At 39.5% G+C, this 20,883-nt stretch overlaps 1 non-coding gene and 1 pseudogene across 1 annotated transcript; one reads left to right on the plus strand and one right to left on the minus strand.

Annotated features, from left to right (window-relative positions):
• LOC117308530 (essential MCU regulator, mitochondrial-like) overlaps positions 1 to 20,883 on the plus strand; it is a 120,254-nt pseudogene that overhangs the window by 58,868 nt on the left and 40,503 nt on the right.
• On the minus strand, positions 1,223 to 1,295 carry TRNAE-CUC (transfer RNA glutamic acid (anticodon CUC)). The gene has a single exon. It is a non-coding gene; the product is annotated as a tRNA-Glu (tRNA).

The raw sequence follows: 20,883 nt of genomic DNA on the forward strand, positions 1-20,883 counted from the left end.
ACGATGTCACCTTTAAGGCAACTGGTGAGAGATTCCTGTAGGCTGCCTACAGACGGACCGAATAGAAAGGATTGGGGAAAGCCAGGACAAGGGTCCAGCTGCCCCACGTGGGCTCCCATCTGTCTCAGCTTCCAGGTCCTCCAGGGCCAAATCTCATTTTCAGAGGAGCTTCCAGCTCAAGTGCTGGGACACAGATAGGGCTTCCTGGGGCCTGGGGTTGGAGGTTGCCTGTTTCTGAAGCTATCACCTTTAGGCTCCTTATTTCTCTGCCGCCAAACCCCACCAGCTGACTCTGCCCAGTAACCCCCTTCCCACCAAGACTCGAAGATGCAGGCAAAACTCATCAGCCTTACAATTTAAGCCCTAGATTCTACCTCTAAGTCATTCTTTTTTTTTTTAAAATAAGCTTTCTGTTTTTAATTAATTAATTTATATTTTTTAATTTTTGGCTGCGTTGGGTCTTTGTTGCTGCACATGGGCTTTCTCTAGTTGCGGCAAGTGGGGGCTACTCTTCGTTGCAGTGCATGGGCTTCTCATTGTGGTGGCTTCTCTTGTCATGGAGCACGGGCTCCAGGCATGCGGGCTTCAGTAGTTGCAGCGCGTGGGCTCAGTAGTTGAGGCTTGCAGGCTCTAGAGCACAGGCTCAGTAGTTGTGGCGCATGGGCTTAGCTGCTCTGCAGCATGTGGGATCTTCCCAGACCAGGGATCGAACCCGTGTCCCCTGCATTGGCAGGTGGATTCTTAACTGCTGCGCCACCAGGGAAGTCCTAACTCATTTTTATAACTCCTCTGCTCATATCTCTTGACAGTTAAGTCACATGACTCTCCTAGCTGCAAAGGAGACAAGGAAATGAGTCTTTGACCTGGGTGCCCTTGTGTCCACCTGAAAATCAGGGCTCTCTTAAAAAAAAAAAAAAGAAGGAGATACTGGGAGGATACTGGGAGGTAACTAGCAGTCTGCTACAACATCCTTAACTTTGGCCAAGACATTCTTTTTGTTGGTTTTATTGTATTTGTTTACTTTTTAAAAAATAAACTTTGGCCAAGACATTCTTTTTGTTGGTTTTATTGTATTTGTTTACTTTTTAAAAAATAAATAGTCACAGGTAGACTATTTTTCTTTTTAAATATTTACTTACTTGGCTGCGCCGGGTCTTCATTGTGGCAGGCGAGATCTTTAGTTGCGGCATGCGGACTCTTAGTTGCGACATGCAGGATCTAGTTCCCTGACCAGGGATCAAACCTGGGCTCCCTGCATTGAGAGTGCAAAGTCTTAACCACTGGACCACCAGGGAAGTCCCTATTTTATTATTTTTTTATTAATTTTTTAATCGGAGTATAGTTGATTTACAACATTGTGTTAGTTTCTGCTGTACAGCAAAGTGAGTCAGTTATACATATACACATATCCACTCTTTTTTAGATTCTGTTCCCATATAGGTCATTACAGAGTATTGAATAGCATTCCCTGTGCTGTACAGTAGGTTCTTTTTTTTTAGAAAGCACTTTTTAATTATTTATTTATTTATTAAATATTTAGTTATTTATTTATTTGGTTGTGTGGGTGTCTTAGTTGCAGCAGGTGGGCTCCTTAGTTGTGGCATGTGAATTCTTAGTTGCGGCATGCATGTGGCATCTAGTTCCCCAACCGGGGATCGAACCCGGGCCACTTGTGTTGGGAGTGTGGAGTCTTAAGCACTGCGCCACCAGAGAAGTCCCCAGTAGGTTCTTATTAGTTATCTATTTTATATATAGTAGTGTGTATATGTCATTCCCAATATATCCCTCCCCCTTTTCCCCCTTCATAAGCATAAGTTTGATTTCTACATCTGACTCAATTTCTGTCTTGTAAATAGGTTCATTTGTACCATTTTTTTAGATTCCACATATAAGCAATATCATCTGATATTTGTCTTTCTCTGTCTTACTTACTTCACATAGTATGACAATCTCTAGGTCCATCCATGTCACTGCAGATGGCATTATTTCATTCTTTTTTATGGCTGAGTAATATTCCATTGTATATATGCACCACATCTTTTTTATCCATTCCTCTGTTGATGGTCATTTAGGTTGCTTCCATGTCCTGGCTATTGTAAATAGTACTGCAGTGAACACTGGGGTGCATGTATCTTTTCGAATTATGGTTTTCTCCAGATACATGCCCATGAGTGGGATTGCTGGATCATACGGTAGCTCTATTTTTAGTTTTTTAAGGAATCTCCATACTGTTCTCCATAGTGGCTGCATCAATTTACATTCTCATCAACAGTGCAAGAGGGCTCCCTTTTCTCCACACCCTCTCCAGCATTTGTTGTTTGAAGATTTTCTGATGATGGCCATTCTAACTGGTGTGAGGTGATACCTCATTGTAGTTTTGATTTACATTTCTCTAATAATTAGTGATGTTGAGCAGCTTGTCATGTGCTCTTGGCCATCTGTATGTCTTCTTTGGAGAAATGCCTATTTAGATCTTTCGCCCATTTTTTGATTGGGTGTTTTATTTATTTTTTATTAAAAATTTCATACATGTTCACTGATGAAAATCTGAAAAATGTTGGCAATTTTCAAAAAAAGAGCTATCTATGACCACCAATCATGCTTCCTAGAGATAACTGTTATTAACACTGCATATAAATGTTCCCTCCCCCTCCTGCCCAATTTTGAGGTCATGTCTTAAATTTGATATTATATCCTGCTTTTTCACCATATTTTTGCATGTCATTGAAAACCCTTCACAAGTATTTTTAACAATGACAATCATATGGCTGTAATTATATGTACTATGATTTACTTAGTCATTCCTCTAATGGTTATTGAAATTGTTAGCAATTTTTCATTATTAACAGTAAAGAACATTTCCTGGGTTTTGACCTCATTTTGGATTATTTCCCCAAGGTTGATTCCTAGAAGTGAAATTACTGGTTCACATGGGCTGACCTTTGAAAGTTTCTTGATAGACAATGCCAAATTGCTTTCTTGAAAGCTGATTCACCTCACTTCCTCCAGGATTGAGAAGAAATATAGGTTTAAAAAAAACATGTTGGCCTTACTTTCGTGAGGGTGGTGGTCAACTGACTGTGGAAACATCCTCCTCTGTGCCCTATTACCTAACTGTCATCCTGTCACACAGCTGACGTCTTCGTGCTGTAGAAAGGACGGGGGTCATGGATACTGTAGCCCACAGATGGGCAGCCTCCATGATCTCATTAATGTTCCAGAGAGATCTTTGGCCACAGCCCTGTGCCTCATGTGTTGGATGAGGCAGACCATCTCATCAATACTGTCATTTCCACCCTTCTCAATGTTTTCCTGTTTCTGTGTGTCCCTGGCTGGTTCTTTGAGAGCAAGATGACCACTGCAGTCCAGCCTGTCCATTCTGAAGGGTCAGTTTCACTGATGTCCTTAGCTCCTTCCATAACCAGTTGCCTTGGTGATGTTGTCACCAACTCTTTAGGAGATGGACTTGAGGCCAATCTTCGGGGCTGTAACAGACACAGGGTCAGTTCCCCAACCAGGGCAGCAGCATCTGCTGTCAGATAAACCTGGATATGAGACAACCAAAGAAAGCTGAAGGTTTGCCTTCTGCAAGCCTGAAGAGGAGAGCTCTCTGCCTTTCCTTTTCAAAAACAAAAAAATTAAAAAGACCTTTTTATTTTAGAGCAGTTTAATATTAATAGCAAAATTGCAAAGATAGTATAGAGAGTACCCATATACCCACGCCCAGTCTCCTCTATTATCAACATCTTACATTAGCATATGGTACATTTGTCATAGTGCATGAACAGTTATTGAGACATTATCACTAACTGAAGTCATACTTTATTCAGATTTCCTAAGTTTTTACCAAGCGTCTTTTTTCTGTTCCAGAACCCCATATAGGATGCTGCGTTATATTAGTTACCTTATCTCCTTAAGCTTCTCCTGACTGATAGTTTCTCACACTTCCCTCGTTTTTGATGACTTTGACAGCTTTGAAGAGTACTGGTCAGATATTTTGCAGAATGTCCCTCAGTTGGGATTTGTCAGTTCCACCCTCACCTCCCTTGGCTTTTTTTTTTCTTTTTTTAACATCTTTATTGGAGTATAACTGCTTTACAATGGTGTGTTAGTTTCTGCTTTATAACAAAGTGAATCAGCTATACATATACATATACCCCCATATCTCCTCCCTCTTGCGTCTCCCTCCCACCCCTCTAGGTGGTCACAAAAGCACCGAGCTGATCTCCTCTCCTTTGGCTTTTGGTAGGAGGACCACGGAGGTAAATTACCATTCTCATTGTATCAAGGGTGTATGCTATCAGCATGGTAGCACTGTTGGTGTTAACCTTGATCAACGGGCCTAGGTGGTGTTTGTCAGGTTTCTTCCCTGTAAAGTGACTTGTTCCTCCTCCTTTTATTACTGTGCCCTTTGGATGAAGGTTACTATGTGCAGCCCGTGCTTACGCACTGGGGAATTATGCTTCACCTCCCCGAGAGCAAAGTATTTACATAGTTATTTAGAATTCTTTTGCGTGGAAGATTTGTGTATTCTTCCCCATTACACATTTGTTTATGTATTCGTTCATTTATTTATATCAGTGTGGATTCATGGCTTCCTTTTGTGCAGATTATACATATATATGTTTATAACAGCTTTATTGACATGCACCACACAATTAACCCATTTAAAGTATACAATTCAATGTTTCTTTTAGTATACCCAGAGTTGTTGGAATCAGGGCAGACACAGAATCACTTTCCCATCCAGGGCAGGAGCTGCTGTCAAATAAACCTGGACATGAGACAACCAAAGACAGTTGAGACAACCATAGCCACACTCAACATTAGAATATTTTGTCCGTGCAAAAAGAGATCCTGTAACCATTAGCAGTCTCTCTCTACTTCCTCCTAATCCCCCTAACTTTAGGCAACCACTAATCTACTTTCTGTCTCCATAGATTTGCTTATTCTGGACATTTCATATTAATGGAATCATAAAACATGTGGTCTTTTGTGACAAGCTTCTTTCACTTAGCATGTTTTCAAGTTCCATCCGTATTGTAGCTTGTATCAGTACTTCATTTCTCTTTATTGCCGATTGTATCCCATTGTATGGCTTATGCCACATTTTATTTATCAATTCGTCAGTCGATGGATATTTGTGGTGTGGTTATTTTTTGGTCATTGTGAATAATGCTGCTATAAACACTCACGTACAAGTTTTTGCATAGATATAGGTTTTTAATCTCTCTTCAGTACATAACTAGGAGTGGAATTGCTGAGAAGTGAAGTGGCATCTCATTGTGGTTTTGGTTTGCATTTCCCTGATGGCTAATGACGTTGAGCATCTTAATGTGCTTATTGACCGTTTGTATATCTTTGGAGAAATGTCTATTCTGATCCTTTGCCCGGGTTGATAATTGGGTCAATTGTCATTTAAAAAACGTTTTTTAATTTTTGTGACCACATCGCACGGCATGTGGGATCTTAGTTCCCCTACCAGGGATCTAACCTGTGCTCCCTGCACTGGAAGTGCGGAGTCTTAACCACTGGACTGCCAGGGAAGTCCCAATTGTCACTTTATTATTGAGTTGTATAAGCTCTTTATATATTCTAGGTACAAGTCCCTTATCATATATATGATCTTCAATTTTTTTTCCCATTCTGTGGATTGTCTTTTCATTTTCTTGATGTTATGCTTTGAAGCACAACATTTTTTACTTTGATGAAGAATAATTTATCTTTTTTTCCCTTTTGTTGCTTGTGCTTTTGGTGTCATACTTAAGAAACTATTGCCTAGTCCAAGGTGATGAAGACTTATGCCTATATTTTCATCTAAGAGTTTTAGTTTTAGCTTTTATGTTTAGATCTTTGATCCATTTTGAGTTAATTTTCAGATATGATATTTTTTTGGCCACGTCGTGCAGCTTGTGGGATCTTAGTTCCCCGACCAGGGATTGAACCCTGGGCCCCTGGCAGTGGCTGCTTGGAGTCCTAAGCCCTGGACCACCAGGGAATTCCCACAAATTATATTTTTATTAAAACATTCTTTCATACTAAATAAGTAAAAGGTAGCATGTAAACTGATGTACATTTGGTATTTCGTAATTGTCATCATTCACATGTTATAATATCCAAAATAGTTTTCTTTGATATGAATTGAGAATGTGAGGTATCACTGTGATTATGAATATCTGTATATTTATACCTCGATACCAGCTGGGAAAGCACACAAAAGAGTGTGTAACAACGTTTATGTATCCTTACAGTTTACTTGTTTCATTCAACATGATGAAGCACAAAAGTCAGAATGCATCTCCTGTGGCAAGACTTTTTTTGTTAAATGATGCAGCCACTTTATTTTATTTTTAAAGAATATTTATTTATTTACTTATTTGGCTGCAACGGGTCTTTGTTGTGGCATGCGGGATCTTCGTTGAGTCATGCGGGATCTTTTGTTGCGGCACGCAGGCTTCTTTCTAGTTGTGGCACGCGGGTTTTCTCTCTCTAGTTGTGGTGCACGGGCTCCAGAGCACGCGGGCTCAGTAGTTGTGGTGCGAGGGCTTAGTGGCCCCGTGGCATGTGGGATCTTAGTTCCCCGACCAGGGATCGAACCTGCGTCGATCCCTTGGAAGGCGAATTGGAAGGCGAATTCTTCATTGGAAGGTGAATTCTTAACCACTGGACCACCAGGGAAGTTCCTGTGGCAAGATTCTTACCTACAGAATTATGGAGCCAACAAAGCTGAAGTGGTCCCTTATGTCCTGAGAATACATTACATGGCCTCTATTGTCTGAGTATAAAAGGCTAAACTGGAAAAAGTGGGAACTTTACCAAAATTGGATTTTCCCTAACACAAGAGTGTAGCCTTGAGTCATCCTGCTTGCCGCATCATTGGATAAAAAACCTTGGTGAAGCAATATGCCCTGGACATTGTTGAGCTGCTTTGTGCCTTGGAGGAAAATTTAAAAACGAAAACAATGCCTCTGTCAAATGTTCTCATTCATTCCAGAATTATTAAAATCTGTTCCAGTGTTTTGAAGTAGACTGTGCAGAAATTGCCCTTTCCTTTCGTTGTGCATCGGGATGACAGTATTGATATCCCTTAGTGGAGCCAACTCCTGATTTTCATCTGTTATCTGCACAAGGACAACATCAAACAGATTCCTGTTTTCTGAACCTGTTTGGAAAGTTCAAAGACCTCCTGTGGTTTTTAAAATTTTAATTAAAAATTTAATTTTGACGGCCACTATGGAGAACAGTATGGAGATTCCTTAAAAAACTAAAAATAGAATTATCATATGACCCAGAAATCTCACTACTGGGCATATACCCTGAGAAAACCATAATTCAAAAAGATACATGTACCACAATGTTCACCGCAGCACTATTTACAATAGCCAGGACATGGAAGCAACCTAAATGTCCACTGACAGATGAATGGATAAAGAAAATGTGGCACATATATACAATGGAATATTACTCAGCCATAAAAAGGAATGAAATTGAGTTATTTGTAGTGAGGTGGATGTACCTAGAGTCTGTCATACAGAGTGAAGTAAGTCAGAAAAAGAAAAACAAATACCGTATGCTAACACGTATATATGGAATCTAGAAAAATGGCCCTGATGAACCTAGTGGCAAGACAGGAATAAAGACGCAGACGTGGAGAGCAGACTTGAGGACACAGGGGACAAAGGGGAAGCTGGGACAAAGTGAGAGAGTAGCACTGACATGTATACACTACCAAATGTAAAATAGACAGCTAGTGGGAAGCTGCTGCATAGCACAGGGAGATCAGTTTGGTGCTTTGTGACGACCTAAAGGGGTGGGATAGGGAGGGTAGGAGGGAGGGTCAAGAAGGAGGGGATATGGGGATATATGTATGCATATAGCTGATTCACTTTGCTATACAGCAGAAACTAACACAAGACTGTAAAGCAATTGTACTCCAATAAAGGTATATAAAAAATTTAATTTTGAGATGAATGTAGATTCACATGCAGTTTTAAGAATTAGCACAGAGTGATCTCTTCTATGCTTTATATAGTTTCCCCCAATGGTAACATCTTGCAAAACTATAGTACAGTGTCACCACCAGAATATTAACATTTATACGGGCAAGATACAAAATGTTTCTGTCACCATAAGGATCCCTCTTTCTTGCCTCTTTATAGTTACATCCACTTCCCTCCTACCCCCATCCATTGCTGGGTCCCAAGCAACCATTAATCTGTTCTACATTTTTACATTTTTGTCATTTTAAGAATGTTATATAAATGGAACCATTATAGTGTGTAACCTTTTAGAATTGGATTTCTTTTTTTTCACTCAGAATGATTCTCTGAAGAGTCATTCATTCATGTTGTTTATATTAATAGTTTGTTCCATCTTTTAAAATCTTTTTTTTTAATTAATTAATTAATTTGGCTGCATCGGGTCTTTTCGCTGTGGCATGCAGGATCTTTCGTTGTGGCGTGTGGGCTCTTCTTTATGGAGCATGGGCTTCTCTCTAGTTGTGTTATGTGGGCTCCAGAGCGTGCAGGCTTACTTGCCCCGCAGCATGTGGGATCTTAGCTCCCCGACCAGGGATTGAAGACATGTCCCCTGCATTCGAAGACAGATTTTTAACCACTGGACCACCAGGGAAGTCCCTGTTCCATTTTATTAAATAGTATTCCATACTACGTACCATAGTTTGTTTAACCATACATCCGTCAAAGGACATCTGGGTTGTTTCCACTTTTGGCAATTATGAATAAAGCTGCTGTAAACACTCATGTACAGGTGTAAGTGTTGACATAAGCCTTCGTTTCTCTGGGATAAATGCCCAGTAGTACAATTGTTCAGTCATATGGTAGTTGCATGTTTAGTTTTTAAAGGAACTGTAATAGTGTTTTCTGGAGTGACTCTACCATTGTACATTCCCACCAGCAACATATATAAGTGATCTAGTATCTCTGCATCCTTGCCAGCATTTGGTGGTGTTATTATTTTTTATTAGTCATTTGATAGGTTTGTAGTGATGCCTCATTGTTGTTTTAATTCCATTTCGACTAATGATGTTGACATCTTTTCATGTGCTTGTTTGCCATTATATACTCTCTTTGATGAAATGTCTATTTGTGCCTTTTGCCCATTTAAAAATTAGATTATCTTTTTTACCCTTGGTTCTTTATGTATTCTCAATACTAGTCCTTTGTTGGATATGTATTTTGCAAATATTTCCTCTGTGTACCTTGTGTTTTTATCTTCTTAACAGGGTCTTTTATGGAGCAAAAGTTTTTAATTTTGATGAACTCAAATTTGTCAATTTTTTCTTTTATGGAACATGTTTTTGGTATAAAATCTAAGAGTGGTTTGCCTAGCCCTAGATCCCGAAGATTTTTTCCTCTGTTTTTCCCTAAAATTTTTACAATTTTATGTTTTATACTTAAGTCCATGATCCATTTTGAGTTAATTTTTATATCAATATAAGGTATGAGACTTAACACTTTTTTTTTGGCCTACAGATGTACAATTGTCCTAGCATTGTTTAAAAGGCTACCTTAAAAAAATAATAAAAGGCTATCTTCCGTTCATCAAAATGCTTTTGCACCTTCGTCAAAAATCAGTTGGACATATTTGTGTGGGTGTGTTTCTGGGTTTTCTATTTTTTTTTACCTTTTTTTTTTTTTTTTTTTTTTTATTTTTTTGCGGTACGCGGGCCTCTCACTGTTGTGGCCTCTCCCGTTGCGGAGCACAGGCTCCGGATGCGCAGGCTCAGCGGCCATGGCTCACGGGCCTAGCCGCTCCGCGGCATGTGGGATCTTCCCAGACCGGGGCACGAACCCGTGTTCCCTGCATCGTCAGGTGGACTCTCAACCACTGCGCCACCAGGGAAGCCCTGGGTTTTCTATTTTGTTTATTGATTTGTGTGTCTATCCCTCCACCAATGCCACACAGTCTTGATTACAGTAGCTTTATTCTTCTCTTTCAGAATTGTTTTTGTTCTTACAGTTTCTTTGCTTTTCCATATGAACTTTAGAATAACCTTGTCTATATCTACAAAAATTCTTGGTGGGATTTTGAAAGTAATTGCATTAAACCTGTATATCAATTTGGGGAGAATTGACATCCTTATTGTGTCGAGTCTTCCAGCCTATGAACATAGTATGTCTCTCTTTAGAAATTCTTTAACTTCTTTAATCAGCATTTTTGTATTTATCAACATGTAAGTCCTGACAATATTTTGCTAGATTTATACTTGAGTATTTCAATTTGGGGGAGCAATTTAAAATGATACTGTATTTTCTATTTCAGTGTCTATATGTTCACTGCTAGTATATAGAAAAAAATAGATTTTTTTGATTTATATAGATTTTTATATCAATTTTGTAAAAGAGAAAATGGCTTGTGCATTTCTTTAAAAAGATTGAAAAGAGAGACTTCTCTGGTGGTACAGTGGTTAAGAACCTGCCTGCCATCGCAGGGGACACGGGTTCTAGCCCTGGTCCAGGAAGATGCCGCAGAGCGACTAAGCCTGTGTGCCACAACTACTGAGCCTGTGCTCTAGAGCCCGTGAGCCACAACTACTGAGCCCACGTGCTACAACTACTGAAGCCCGCATGCCTAGAGCCTGTGTTCCACAAGAGAAGCCACTGCAATGAGAAGCCCGCACACTGCAATGAAGAGTAGCCCCTGCTCTCTGCAACTAAAGAAAGCCCACATGCAGCAATGAAGACCCAACACAGCCAAAAATAAAATTAATTAATTAATTTTTAAAAAAGATTGGAAAGATGTAACAAAGTATTTGTTTTTATCTCTGATAAAATTTTAGGTGAAATTTTTCTATATTTTCTACAATAAGCATTCTTTTACTTACATACAGATACATATATATTTTGGTTTGTTGAAACAATGAAAAGTGATTTTATTATGAGAGTATGCTTTGGTCCCTATATCAAATTTAATTTAGGGAAATTTGAAAATAAGTGTAATTTGAAAATAAGTGTAAATATAACTTTCAACATTTTAATTTGAAAATAAGTGTAAATTTAATTTGAAAATAAGTGTATATATAACTTTCAACATTTTATTATGGAGACTACTCACTGATTACATATTATTATTCATATTGCTAATTTAATTATCATAAAATATTTATTTAAACCTTATTCATTTACATAGACACATAAATAACATTTCTATGTTGTTTTTGTCTCATCTGCTTTTCTTATTATTTAAGCATGCATGAAAATAATACAGAGAAAAATGTTACCTGACATCCAGGAAATACAATAGATTTTTGTATGTTTATCTCATATTTAATAACCTTGCTAAAATCATTTATTAGTTCTAGGAGTTTTTGTAGATTCGTTTAGCTTTTCTATGTAAATAATCATGTCACTTGCAAAGAGAGACTGTTTTCTTTCTTTCTTTCCTGTTTGTATGACTTTTGTTTCTTTTTCCCACTTTATTGCTCCGGCTAGGCCATTTTGCACTATGTTAAATAAGGGTAAATGTCCTTGCCTTGTTCTCAGTTTTAGAGAGAAAGCATCACTCTTTCACTGTTAAGTGTAATGTTCTCTGTGGGGTTTTGTAGATGCTCTTTACCAGATTGAGAAAGTTCTCTCTATTCCTGTTTGCTGAGAGTTTTTAACATGGATGTATTTTGACTTTTGTAAAAAGATTTTTTTGCATCATCTGAGATGAACGTGTGATTGTTCTTAATTAGCTTGTTAATATGATGGGTTATATTGATTGATTTTTCGATATTGAACCAGCCTTGCATCTGTGAAATAAACCTCAGTTGGGCGTAGAATGTAATTCTTATTAAATGTTGCTGAATCCTATTTGTTAGTATTTTGTTAAGGATTTTTGTGTCTATACTGAAGAGGACATTGGTCTGTAGTTTTCTCTTTTTGTATTGGTCACAGGGTGATAATAGCTTCATAAAATGAGTTGGGTGTTGTTCCCCCCTCTTCTATGGAATCTTTCCTATATATATATATATATATTTATCATGTTCTTACTTCCTTCTTGATGTTCTAAGGTTTTTTTCTTTTATTGTTTTTTTGTTTAGAGAACTTCCTTAGCCATTCATTTAGAGTAGATCTGCTGGAAGCAAATTCTCTTAGTTTTCTTCAATCTGAGAATATTTTTATTTCCCCTCCATTCCTGTAGGATATTTTTGCTGGGTATGGGATTCTAGGTTAATAGTTCTTTCCTTCACCACCTGGAAAATATTGTGCCACTTCCTGCTGGCCTCCATTGTGTCTGATGAGAAATCCACAGTCATTCTAATTGTTTCTCCCTAAAGGTAAGTTGTCATTTTTCTCTGTCGGCTTTTAACATTTTTTCTTTATCTTTAGTTTTTAGAATTTTTCTTATGATGTGTCTTTATGTGGATTTCTTTGGGTTTATCCTGTTTGGGATTTACTCATCTTCTCAAATTGGTAGGTTTACATCTCATGCTAAATTTGGGAAATTTTCAGCCATTATTCCTTTGAGTACCTTTTCAATCCCAATCTATTTCTCCTTTCCTCTAGGACACTGATGACATGAATGTTAGATCTTTTATTATAGTACCATAGGTCCCTGAGGCTCTGTTCCTCTTGTTTTGTTTTTTTTTTTTTGTCTATTTTCTTTCTTTAGTTCAGATTGGGTAATTACTATTGTTCTGTCATCCAGTTCACCACTTCTTCGTTCTGTTTCCCATTTGGCTCTTGAGCCCACCGACTGAACTTTTATTTCAGTTATTGTGTTTTTCAGCTCCACACTTTCTGGTTCTGCTTTATATGTTCTGTTTCTTCACTGAGGTTTTCTATCTTTTCATTTGCTTCAGATGCATTTGTAATTGCTTGTTGAAGCATTTTTATCATGGCTGCTTTTCAGTCTTTGTCACATGATTCTAACCTTCCTGTCCTCTTGGTGTTGGCATCTATTGTCTTTTTTCACTTAGTTTGAACTCATCATGGGTCTTCCTATGATGAGTGATGTTTGACAGAAACCCAGACATTTTCATATTATGTTATAAGCCTCTGTATCTTATTTAATCCTTTTGTTTTAGCTGGATTTCTCTGACACCATTTCAGTAGGGGACGTTGTAGCGCTGCCTTGTTGCTGCCAGGTGGAGGTGGAAGTCCAGGCTTCCTACTTGGCATTTGTTGACATCTGAGGTGGGGGGCACCTGGTTCCTGCTGGTTAGGAGTTCTGGCTCCCCATGTGGTCTTCACTGGCACTGCAGAGGTGGGGGCTCATTACCACTGTGCAGGGGTGGGATAAAAGCCCTGGCTCCCTACTTGATCTTGTCTGATCCCATCTGGGTAGGGGTGTTGGGGCACCTTGTTACATGCTTGAGAGGGTGGAAATCTAGGCTTCTCACTTGGCCCTTTCTGGCATGGGTAGAGGTGGAACCACAGTTTTACCTGTGGTGTTTGACTGGAGTAGAGTGGTTATGGCTAGAAGTGCTCTTTCCTGGCCCTTTGGCTAGAGAGAGCAGGCTTTTGTTGGGGCTTTTTTTTGTCCTTGTGTATTGGCCTTTCTGGGTTGTTGGCTTCTTCCATTCCATGTGGGGGGATATATGAAGCAAAGAGAAAACTCAGGGAACTCACAGTGTCACTTCTTGGACACCAAGGTCCCTAGCTGGTCTACCTTCTTCCCTTCAGTCTACTTACGTGTGTTTTATATATAATATTTAGGGCTTTTAGTTATACATAGTGGAAAAAATAGGGAAAAGTACGTCTATTCCATCTTCCTAGAAGTAGAAGCATCTTCTGGACCCATGGGTAATTATTTTATACTTAGGTTCTAATCCACTACTACTTTGCTTCTTTTTCTGCTCAAAATTTTCCAGCTACAGTCACTGGTTGTGTTTTTTCTTTTGTATCAGAATTCAGCTGAGGTGCTTCAATGGCCAGGGAAGGAAAAAACCCTACAGAATGGTCTCTGTTTCAGTGTGGAAGGAGAGGCTTGGCTTCCTTCAAGTCCTTCTTTCATCCAACAGCTTGAGTAGAGGTCTAACTTGAAGCCATTTCTGTGGGTCCCCCAATAGCTGCCTGACATAAATTGGAGGTGAGCTGACTAACTGATTGCAGGGCAGGGGCTCCACAGCCCAGCTTCTTCACCCCAGAGCCTTGACCCTGTCCATGTGATTGTGACAGTTCTTCCTCCCACCTTAGCTTGGGAGGAAATGGGATGCAGCCAAAGGGATCACGTATCTGGAGTGATAGCAAGTAAACATGAAAAACGTGCTGGGAAACACAAAAGGACAGTGATCAGAAAGGCTTTCTCTTTCAACCTAAATCATGATGTTTTTGGCGTTGGCTAGAGTTTCCCAAGTTATTTATAACTGTCCAACCCTGTTAGGGGATATATGTTTTATCTAAATATAAGTAATCTTTCCTAATCAAATGATAAAATGTGTGTGTCCCGCATGGAAGGCCCCTAGTTAGCCATCTTGTTATGAGTTGAGGTGGATAATGGAAATATTACGGATATGACCCTGGATCAGATGCTTCGAGATCCTCAGTGTTTGGATATTAGGGCTCTTGGAGTCTTTTGGTGAAAGACCCTTCATGGTAGCAGAGGTACCCCTCATAAGCCGAATCCTCTTAGAATAATGTTCAAGGTGCTTCTATTCCTGAAGCTAATGATCGAGTGTGTAGGAGGTTAGGTTGTGTCCCTTTGGAGTTTATGTTTTGAACAGTCAGCATCTGGCTCTTTATCTCCAATCCTTCTTGGGGGATCCCAATGGGGCATCTCAGTTCCAGACTTAGTGGGTGTCTAGTACTCATTTCCTCTTCACCCAAAGGGAAATTCACAGAGCGTTAGAGCTGGCAGGAACCTAATTACTGCTTCACTATAGCAATGCTGGTTGCTGTTTAGAAACATCTGGAAAAATAAAAAACACTAGTGTCCGGGCCCTACCTCTAGAGATCCTGATTTTTTACACCAGCGTGATAAAGTACGTAGTGTTATTATCTCCATTTAACAGATAGAGACCCTGAGGCCTGGATTAAGTTTCTCTCAGACTTGATAGTTGCGCAGTTTGGAGCAGGATTTGAATGCAGGCGGTCTGAGTCTGGAGTCCCCGATCTTAATCAACACACAGCCAAGAGGTGGGCCTTCATACATGTTGATTTTCTTTCTACACCAATGAATGTTAGAATCACCTGGGGAGATTCTTACAAACATGGACACCTGTCCCCTACTCCCTGATTCTGGTTTAATTGGGCGGGTGTGAGGTCAGTGCATTGATGGGCTTTTAAATATCTCCAGGTGATTTGAATGGGCATCGGGGTCAGCAACCGCTGTTAAAGTATGGATTACTCCCCAATGTCTAGAAACAGACTCCAATGCCCAGAGGCGGAAGTGAGCCGGAGGTCGTGCCGGGACTCAGATGCTGCCCAGTTTTCTACACACAAGGGGCATCTGGCTGAATAAGGCCCTCGATCTTTTCAGTTATTTATTTATTTTGGGGGTTTACATTGTTTTAAAACGATTTTTAAACTGGTTGAGAACATCGAGATTGGGAAATTTCACATAGATGCCCAGATTTCAGAATTCACTAGAAATGTCAGAGTATCTGGTGACACTTGGCTGGAGCTGAGCGGGGTTGCCCTCTCCAGTTGGACACGTCCCCACTGCCTTCCTGGCATTCCCATCGCTGGCCTTCAAGCCCACTGGAGTTTGCAACCGCTCTACTCCTCCCGTGATGTCCTTCATCATAAAGATTTGTGTAGTTGTTTTAGTTGCTCTTCTAGATTACAAGCACCTTAATATTTTCAACCTGGGGCAGCTCTGCCCCCAAGGGACATTTGGAATGTCTGGAGATCTGTTTGGCTGTCACACTGGGAGTGGGGGACAGTTCTACTAGCTTCTAGTGGGTGGAGGTCAGAAATACTGCCATATATCCTACAATGCACACGCCAGGCCCACTATCCAGCTCTGAAGATCAGTAGTGCTGAGGTTGAGAAACTCTGCTTTAAAGTACTATCTGTGCTTCTTGCTCATCTCTGAACAGCCAGGCCCTGGGCCTGGCTGGTAGCATATAGTAGACGGTCAGTTAAACGTCAGCTAGGGGACTGTGCCGGCTCCTCCCCTGCTTCCGCTGGGTTTTGTCCTGATGCATCGTTGCTTTGCTCCGTGTGCACCATATGGCCCCTTGATAAGTGAGTGAGTCAATACCAAAACCTGCCATATGTGAAATAAGTGATCTTATGAATGAAATCCAGAGTAGGGACACAATGATTTCTGAAGACAGAGACTAATTAAACACAGGATTGCAGCAGGCGCATTTGTTGGGAGAACTGAAGGCGTTCTGCAGAGGGAAAGCTCATTGCTCATTCCTAGAGAAGAGGAATAGGGAGGAAGTCTTAATCATGCTTTTACTGATCTAAGGTGCCCTTAAGATCAGTCCTTTCGTTAACTGGGTGAAGAATGAAACTGACCCAGCGGGACTTTCAGACGGCATAAATTAATTATAAATTGCTGCAAACAAGCTGCGATGCCTTTGCAGGAAAGGGTCAGAGGAATTCAGTTAAGGCTCTGAGGGAGCTGATATTAAATAACCCAAGCTGGGGCATGTTGAGCCTCCATGTCACCCTTTTGGTGACCACTTGGACATGGGGACCATCCTGGACTTAACCTGGCTACCATTGTATCTGGCCTTGCAGCTCTGTCCAGGATGAGGTGGCAAATTTACGGTTACCAACCATCTAGGTTTGTCTGGGACTGTCCCAGTTTTAGCATGAAAGTTCTGTGTCCTGGGAAATCCCTCCCCAGGATGTGAAGTCCTGAATTTCAGTGATGAGGGTGGAAGTTACAGGAAAAGCACAAAAGCCCCAGATAACACTGTTTTAGTGTCAAATGGATTTGGAATAGGTCACTTGCCTTTTGTAGTTGCTGTGTCTATTTTGCCCCTGACTGTGATGTTGGCAACCCTGGGTAGCCTCTTGAAGCTGCCCTTTGCTCACCCTTGCTCTGTGTCTGGCCTGAGATGAGTGACAAAAGTGTAGCCTCTGGTCAGGTGTCTGGGTGCATTTTCCACGTGAGCTCATCGTAGCTATGTGGGCTTCGGAAAGCTAACCTCTCCAGGACTCGTTTTCCCCATCTATTCCACAGGGGTAATAAGAACACCCTTCCTAGAGATCTGTAATGAGTATCAATTGAGACAGTGCCATAAAATGCTTACGGAAGGGCTTTGTTCAGAGTAAGTGAGCGTTAGATGTTAACTGACATTAATAAAATAATTATGCTGCAATAATTATTGTTATTGATATTATTACTGGTATTGTTGGTGTAAAGTGCTGAATGCTTGTGATTGGGCAAAGTGGAGCAGCCCGGGTCTTTGCCCTGAGCATCTTTCCCACAAGCACTAGCTCTTCTGTGAATGCACAGGAGCGATGGGGGCTTCTTTTGTATGTGGCAGGGAGACATAGGGTGGTTGCCTTGAACCCTGCTCTCTGGGAGGCCTGACCTCTAGTCACCCGGGCAGGGACTTGAGGGTAGAGGTGGGAAATGGGGAGACCAGCTGGAGCCCCCAAAGACCCAAGTTTAGGGACTTCCCTGGTGGTCCAGTGAGTAAGATTCTGTGCTCCCAATGCAGGGGGCCCGGGTTCAATTCGTTGTCAGGGAACTAGATCCGGCATGCCTGCTGCAATGAAGAAGTCCTCACGCCACAACGAAGATCCCGAGTCCTGCAACTAACACCCGGCACAGCCAAAATAAAATAAATAAATAAATAAATATTAAAAAAAAAAGACCCAAGTTTAGAAGCACAGTGAACTCGCTCATCCTTCTCCCTAGAGCGCTCCCTTTATGAGTTGTGATTTTCATGTCATATACGCTGTGAAACTATCACCAAAATCAAGAAAATGAACATATCCATCATGCCCCAAAGTTTGTAATCTCTCACTCTGTAACCTAAGGCCACAAAGATTTTCTCCCAGAAAATCCATTCTTTTCATCCAGAAGTTTATTGCTTTACCTTTTACATTTAAATCTATGATCCATTTTGAATTGAAATGCAAGATGTGGATCGAGGTTCATGTTTTTGCAATGGACATCCAACTGTTCCAGCACCATTTGCTGATAGGACTGTCCTCTGTCTACTGCACTGCCTTGCACCATTGACAAAACTTGGTTGTCCATATATATACATGTGGTCTTTTTCTTAACTCTTTATCTTGTTCCATTGATCTCTTTGTCTCATTTGACACCAGTACAACACTGTCTGGATTACTGTAGCTTTACAGTAGGTCTCCAAAATTGTTCCTCTTTTTCAAAGTACTTCTATTATAGAAGTAGAAGTGATGATTGTGGATATCCTTGCCTTGTTCCTGATCTTAGGGGGAAAGGTAACAGTTTTATTTTTGTTTTGTTTTTTTTAAATCAAGTATGATGTTGGCTGTAAGCTTTTAGTAGATACCCTTTATGAGGTTGAGGAAGTTCCCTCCATTCTTACTTTTCTGAGAGTTTTTATGAGAATGGATGTTGAATTTTGTCAAATGCCTTTTCTGAGTCAGTTGAGATAATTGTATCATTTTTCTTTTTTAAATTTATTACTATGTGAATTATACTGATTGATTTTTGAATGTTAAACCAACTTGCATTTCTAGGATAAATCTCACCTGTTCACGATGTATGCCATTTTTATATATTGTTGGATTTGATTTGATAAAATTATGTTTAGAAATTTTGCATCTAAGTTCATGAGCGATATTGGTCTGAAGTTTATTTTCCTGCGATATCTGTCAGGCTGTGGTTTAAGGGTAATGCTGGCCTCTCAGAATGAGTTGGGAAGTATTGTCTCCTCTTTTCTGAAAGAGTTTGTCTAGAATTATTTATTTCTTCAATGTTTGGTAGAATTCACCAGTGAAATCATCTGGGCCAGGAGTTTTCTTTGTGGGAAAATTTTAAACTATAAATTCAATTTCTTTAGTAAATAAAGAGATATTCCAGGTAGTAAATACTCTTGAGTGAGTTTTGGTAGTTTGTTTTTCAAGGAATTTTTCCATTTTATTTAAGTTGTCAAATTTATTGGTATAAAGTTGATTGTAATATCTCCTTTATTATAATTTTATTATCTGTAGGACCTATAATGATATTCTCATTCTGGATGTTGGGAATTTGTATTTGCTCTCCTTTTTTTTCCTGATCAGCCTGGCTCAGATTTACTAATTTCATTAATGTTCTTTAAGAGTCAGCTTTGGGTTTCATTGATTTTCTCTGTTGTTTTTCTGTTTTCTCTTTCATTGAGTTCTGATCTTCCTGATTTTCTTCCTTCTACTTACTTTATGTTTAATTTGCCCTTCTTTATCTAGTTTCTTAAGGTAGAAGTTGGGGTCATTGATTTAAGACCTTTCTTCTTTTTTAATATAGCTGTTTAGTGATATAAATTCCCCCCTACATAATGCTTTAATGGCATCTAACACTTTTTACATACTGTATTTCATTTTAATTCATTTCAGAATACTCATGACTCATGAAAACTGAGTTAATAAACTTGTTTTTTTAAATTTTTTATTGGAGTATGGTTGTTGTGTTAGTTTCAATCTTGTTTTGTTTTAAGCCTCCAAATTTGTGATAATTAGTTATACAACAATAGAAGAAAACCAATTCACAGGGTATAGAGTTCTAGGTTAAAGATTTTTCTCTCTGTACTGTAAAGATAATCCCACTCTCTGCTTGCTTGCATTGTTTCTGAGGAGAAGTCTGCTGTCATCTTTCTCTTTTTTTTTCTATGTATGCAATGTGACTTTTTATAAACTCTGGCTGCTTTTAAGATTTTCTTCTTTGTAATTGATTTTGAACAACTTGACTACAATGTGTCTTGGGATCATTTTCTTCAGATGTCTTGTGTTTTGTTGTGTTGAGATTCTTGGATCTGTGGGTTTATAGTTTTCATTAAATTTGGAAAAATTTCAGCCATGATTTCTTCAAAAATTTTTTTTCTGTGTCCTTGCCCCCCATTCTCTTCTTTGGGCACTCAGTATCACATATATTAGGTTGCTCAAAGTTGTTCCACAGCTGATTGATGCTTTGTTCATTTTTTTCTCTCTGTTTTTCACTTTGGAGAGATTTTATTGTTATGTCTTCAAGTTTACAAGTCTTCTTCTGTGATGCTTAGTTTGCCATTAATCCCATTAAATGTATTTTTAATCTCAGCTGTTATAATTTTAATCTCTTGATTTGGTTCCTTTTTAAAAATATCTTCCATGTCTCTATTTAATTTTTCAAACATATGAAGTACAGTTTAATACTCTTTTAATGTTCTTGTCTGATAGTTCTAATATCTATGTCAGTTCTGGGTAAGTTTCAACTGATTGATTTTTTTTCCTCATCATAGCTATTATTTTTCTGCTTCTTTGCAAGCCTGGTGATTTTTCACTGGATTCCAGACATTTGACTTTTACCCTTTGTGTGCTGAATGTCTTTGTTTTTCTATAGGTATTATTGAGCATTGTTCTGGGATGTACTTAACATTACTTGGAAACATTTGATCCTTTTGCCTTGCTTTTAAAATTTGTTAGGCAGGACCAGAGTTGTGTTTTGCTTGGGTTAATTATTCCCACCTACTGAAGCAAGGCTCTTGCCCTGTGAATTATGAGATTTTCCAGTCTGATGGGACAGGCACCATTTCTGGACCTGCTGAGTGCGGTGTATTGTTCCCTCTTATCCTTTTGGGTTACTCATTCTCCAGTCTCGGGTAGTTTTCTCACATACTGTGCTGCTCAGTACTCTGCTGTGTGCTCCTAGGGGACCCTATGCAGGTCTTTGGAGTTTTCTCTTTGTGAAGCTGTCTTCTCTCTGGTACTTTGTTCTGAGAACCCTAGCTGCTCTGTCTCCCTGGACTTTCAGTTCTGTTTCCTTAATTCAGGGCTTCTCCTGGGTGCTGCCCAGATTCTCTCTCTCTTA

Source organism: Tursiops truncatus, chromosome 16 (assembly GCF_011762595.2).
Source record: "Tursiops truncatus isolate mTurTru1 chromosome 16, mTurTru1.mat.Y, whole genome shotgun sequence".
In the NCBI taxonomy this organism is placed as follows: Eukaryota; Metazoa; Chordata; class Mammalia; order Artiodactyla; family Delphinidae; genus Tursiops; species Tursiops truncatus.